This window comes from Triticum urartu, chromosome 7A (genome assembly GCF_056163025.1).
Source record: "Triticum urartu cultivar PI428250 chromosome 7A, HENAU_Tu73, whole genome shotgun sequence".
NCBI classification, from domain to species: Eukaryota; Viridiplantae; Streptophyta; class Magnoliopsida; order Poales; family Poaceae; genus Triticum; species Triticum urartu.
This window is the reverse complement of record NC_141879.1, coordinates 659058399-659064005: the sequence shown is the minus strand read 5'-3', so window position 1 is coordinate 659064005 and position 5607 is coordinate 659058399. Positions and strand designations below refer to the sequence as shown.

General features: G+C 37.1%; 1 long non-coding RNA gene across 1 annotated transcript; it reads right to left on the bottom strand.

The window, feature by feature from the left end:
- Positions 1 to 960: 960 nt before the first annotated feature.
- On the bottom strand, positions 961 to 3532 carry LOC147961157 (uncharacterized). The gene is made up of 4 exons (XR_015612059.1): positions 3341 to 3532; positions 2850 to 3244; positions 2385 to 2610; positions 961 to 1483 (listed from the first exon to the last, which is right to left on the bottom strand). It is a non-coding gene; the product is annotated as an uncharacterized LOC147961157 (long non-coding RNA).
- Between the last annotated feature and the right edge of the window lie 2075 nt (positions 3533 to 5607).

Sequence of the window (5607 nt, the reverse complement as noted above, 5' to 3'; positions counted from 1 at the left end):
CAAACGCAAGCTTGATCAGACCAAAACTTTCCACTCGTCCTTCCCATGAAAATTTTTACCTAAAAAACAAAAGCAGGTTGTTACCATTTCTATTTTACCGTAGACTTTGGTAAAGGAACACATAAAATGTCTCAGAAATTATGTTGACATTGCAAACGGACATCAAAGTTTTTCAAGTGACTTGTAGTGTTTTTATTTTCTTTGGTGCCACTCCAATATCGATATTTTACCTTATAATCGTTTTTGTGTTCTTTGGTGCCAACTGCATTACTAAACTTTATTGAATAAAATTTAAAAAAGATAGCTACCCTAACCAACATTGGGGTGATATTCATTCCTTTGTATTAAGTATGTGCAAATTTCCTTCCACCACTGATTAGAACATGAAGACCTGAACAACAGCAAGCGAATTGGGCTATGAGACTGAAGAAATGGAACCCAATCAGTCCATGAGTGTCCATACAGAGAAATAAATGAATACAACGCGATGAGGAATAAATAGATCGGGTGGTATATATATCTTCATCGAAGCCCTGCAATTGAATTGTCACATGACATGATGGGCGTAGTTGCTATTGTCAAAAATAAGAACCCGGCTATGAACATACAGAAGAAATCAAATCAAATCATATCATGGTAAATATGTGACAAATAAATGACAAATGTAGAAATTACATGCTTGTACGGCCTTTCTCATGTTTCCGTGGCTTCGTCCAAACCCCATAACGATGATGATCAAGAACAGAAAATTGGATGGTGGTCTGCCTGGCAACGTTTCTTTGCCCTTAGCTAGCAAGGTATATGTGTATTGAGGCATGGAGGAGATATACAGGCTGGAAATAGGCTAAACAAATTATTTGAGCTTTATGAAAAATACTTCAATTAGTTTGAAGCCAGGAAAGAGCTATCATGTGAAAACTTGAATATATAGTGCTAATCGTACGTGCAGCAACCTAGGTCAGTATAGGCTCACAAACCAGTGTAAGAGAATAATTTAATAACATGCAAGTATATTTTATGACTAATAACACTTAAGGACATTCCTCCTTTTATCTAGTTTACATGCCTGCACCTGCAGTTTACATGTCTGCTACATCTGTAATTATCAGTTATTGTTACAAACAAACAGGTAGGGTGGTCTCTTTAGTTTACAAAAATATTGGACCCTTATTTCTGTGTATGCAGCAAACGAAAATGTTAGTACCTTAGTAAAAGATCAATCTCGTCCTTGGCCTTGTCTCTAATGATGAGATTCAAGTTGTGTTGTTTATGGGGCATGCATATTGGCCATACAGGTCCTTCTCCCATGGCTCAGGTTGACCGTTTGAAACCTCTGCATTATCCACCACAGTCCTGAGTAAGTGTCATCTTTTATCTCTTCACCGACGACCTTTCTCTTTCTAGTGCCCGGGACTCGGTTTTTGTTATGTCGACTAAGGAGAGAATACACCACAATGAGCGATGGTTTGGTAGAAGATTGTACCTAGAGTGGAGTGTATTTTCTTTAGATGGAATAGAAGAGTCTAGGTGCAGGAAATTGCAGCGGACATCCAATGTAATTAAAACTGATGTTAAACGCAAAAGGAAACATTACATGTGCCACATCAGAAAGAAATTCCAATGCTTAAAAAAATAAACAATTTGGGTACTAATAGTCTATGTTATTAAGCATCTGATAACTAAACGATCATAAAATCTGTCATGTTCTGAAATTGAAACAACTGATACTATTTTTTGCTTGGTTGTCCATACAAAAAAACAAAAGCAAGATGATAAATTAATACGTTTTTCAAAAATGTTAAATAGAATAGCAGTTGCAAGTTCCAGGGGTAAGTAGTGACTGACAACAAATTATACATTAAAAGCAGAAGGGGAACATCCTGGCAACATATAGAATAGGCATGTTAAAGATGGAAATCGAGTCCCATGTTCCAAAAATTACTATTGCCAGGTATATGACCTGCAGCTGGCATGCATCAAGTCGAGTCAAACAGGAATCTAAACATTGTAAGAAATTAACCGAGCAATCTCTCTCCTCGAAGAATCTCAGAAGATATGTATTCACCTGAAGCATAGCAGTTTTTAAATATGATTTTGAGAAACTTAGAGAATCTTGCCTCTAATTACCTTCTGAAATATCAATAATAATACGATAGGAGATGAGGCGTACTAACTATTATTTCTCATTCATGCACAAATAACTCAATCTGCAGCTAAAGGCTGAATAAAAAATAATCTATAGATGTACATACACTATATGCGTGTAAGCATAATGAATATAAATTCCACACTTGCAAGAATCATTAAAACATATTCAACGACATGTGCATGCGTAATCCAAAAGGTAGTAAATTCTAGCGAAGAGTTTTGTACCATATACATACATGCAGATTGTATGGCAATAATTAGATCGTTCCCACTGCAACCAAGCAATAGCCCTGTACTCAAAGATTGCAAGATTCCCCCAAAAAAGAGCAAAAATCTTCGCCTAGACGTATCCGTGAGATTTCCTTGATCTGGTGCTACACAGTAGCACACCCAATTACTCTCCAAACCCTGATGCAGTGATTGCACCTCTAACTCTGTATTGAATATCTCCTCCTTATTTTCCTGAAAGTGGAACACAAATATTATTACCTGACACTGCCTCTGTAGAAGATCTAAGCAACCGATCTCCATGCCCCCTCCATAGGCTCAAAACGAAATAGATATGAAATCATATCAACATATATTGTTGTTATGGATGAGAATTTAGTGGAAAACCTCATGCCATGCATCAATGTCTTTTCGATGAAAAGGCCATCGCAGAAAATTTTCATTAACGTTAGCAAAAGGGGTTACAGTCTTACAGGTCATCCAGAGGCCCTTGGCGACATCCTTAACGTTGTTACTTGATTACTTCAAACCTGACCTTGATGCCTCTTGCACTGACACCACATGTACAGCTAGAACCACGTGAATCGTTTTTCTTTCAATCTGAGAGTTGGCTGGGATTAAAATTGAGATCCTGAGAATAGAGCTTCCGAGTACAGGTTTCCCATCGTGTGTTCTCACGTCAGTGCGCCTGCATCCGAGGAGAGATAAACCTGACCTTGATGCCTCCTGCACTGACACCACATGTACAGCTAGAACCACGTGAATCGTCTTTCTTTCAATCTGAGAGTTGGCTGGGATTAAAATTGAGATCCTGAGAATAGAGCTTCCGAGTACAGGTTTCCCATCGTGTGTTCTCACGTCAGTGCGCCTGCATCCGAGGAGAGATAAGCCCCCAGGTTTGTGTACTTTCACATCTAGGGAGGAGATCAATCAAGTGCTGAGCCTGTGTATTTTAGCATCTTACCTGAAGATCTCTGGCAAGAACAGTGTGAGGATGGCCGACAACGTGAGATTTGACTGGGTCTGGAATCTTGCCTGATGGTCACCGGCAAGAACAGCACGAGGATAGCCGGCGGCGTGGGATTTGATTGGGCCCGGCGTGACTATCACGTGAAGCAGGCAAGGATCATGCGGCGGCGAAGGAGAGATTATGATTTTTTTTTCTTTCCCGCTGATTAGGGATAGGCGGTTTTTTTAGGCAGGTTCGCTGGGCAACCACGTCCAAACAGGAATCCCTTTAGGAAGGGGAGACAGATAAGTGGAAAGATTAACCGTGGGAAGAGGGATTACGGGGAATATCTTACTTGCCCACGTTGAAATCAGGGGGGGCATAGAGATTAGAGGGGAGATCTCTTTAGGCCCACCAGAAAATCAGGGGAGCAGAAAGATTAGAATCGTGGGGGAGAGGGAGATTGGGATCGAGCGTTGCCACGCTCGCTCGTGAAAGAGCTTTTCCACTCTTTACAACCATTGTTTCAATCTGGGCCAGTATAGTTTGGACCCATAAAATTGACGGTTGAGAATTTCTCTTTTTTCTATAAAATTGAGGTTGAGAATTTCTCTTTTTTCTACAGTTAATTAGATTAAATCTGGCCATTATAACTCGGTCCCACCGAGATTAACGGCTCTTATTTACTAATTAACGTGGTAATTTTTTGGGAGTCACAAATTAGTATAGGTATAGATATAGATAGATAGATAGATAGATAGATAGATAGATAGATAGATATAGAGGTATAGATAGATAGATAGATATAGAGGTATAGATAGATATATAGATATAGATATAGATAGATAGATAGATAGATAGATAGATAGATATAGATAGATAGATAGATAGATAGATAGATTTGCTGATGTCTTCTGTAGCAATAATTAGTCCGGATTCCTCATAGCCTTAGTGCCTCACGTTGGATAAGTAGATGTCCACGTACATAGTAAAGAGATTACCAAGATTCTTTTTTTGTGGCGAGAGATTACTAAAACTATTTTGTTTAATACTGAGGTGTGCCTATAATAGAATATTATACCAATAATAAATCATGAAGGAACAAATGAGACAAAAAAAAACATATGTGCATGTCTAAGTTCCAAGAATTATTACTTCCATTCTCGCAATTCATTTACTAATGAATCATGATGTGTGTTCTAATGCTTTTGTATAAATTAAGTATTCTTACCCAGCAATTTTTTAAGTATACTTCAAAACTCATAAAGATAGTCATGATAAAGGATCACAAGAAAGTAATATGTTCGCGCATAGGAAACATACCCATCTGTGTCAAAATATAACGCATATAAATAAACATGTAGTAAAATTTTAAAACTTTGAGCACTAATCTATGGATAGGAGATGTAAGAATAACATCTTATTCACTACATGGTCTACGGATCTGAATGTATTTTTTTATTATTTCTGGTGTTCGTTGCACTGCCATGATTGAAGATGAATAAATCGGAAGTTTTCGCGCAAAAAAGGACTACAAAATAATTTAATCCATATGCCATTTAATTAATTCTTTGAAATATTCTAAAAAACTATAGCTAAAATTATGATTTAGAAACAACAAATATTCATTTCTAGCTTATATTTTGGAACATATGGAATACTTGGTAATTATATTGGGGAAATGGCATGCACAACCATTATGGAAAATTCGCACAAATCTAGGAGAACCTATGAATATCACAATCCTATATTGCTTTAGGAATTATGTTGATGGCGAATAATGGAGCGATGATTGAACAATGGAGTCAAATTTTTTGGAAATAAATATAGGAGATAAGGGAGCGACACATACAACCACTATGGAGAAATTGCATAGCTCTAGAGTACATATAATATCCCAATAGTGTATGCTCGATGAGTTTACCAATTATTTTTAATGATAGAGTATGCCTAAAATACGATGTTAGCAGTAAGAAAAACATGAATTAACAAGTAAGACCATAAATACAAGCATGACATTTAAGTGCCAAAATGTGTATTTTCATTGTCGCAATTTGTTTACTAATTAGTGATTATGTCTGTTCTATCTACAATACTTGAGATTCAAAAAAGTTCTAAATGAAATAAGGTGTGCAAATGCTTCTATGTAGATTAAGTATTGTTCATAAAAATAGTAATCGGAATTACCGCATGAAAAATGAGTTCAATTTACAGTAGAAAGTCTGAATCTGCCAGCACAAACAAGTGAGCCACCACGATGCTAATGATGAGGCCGATGGAGG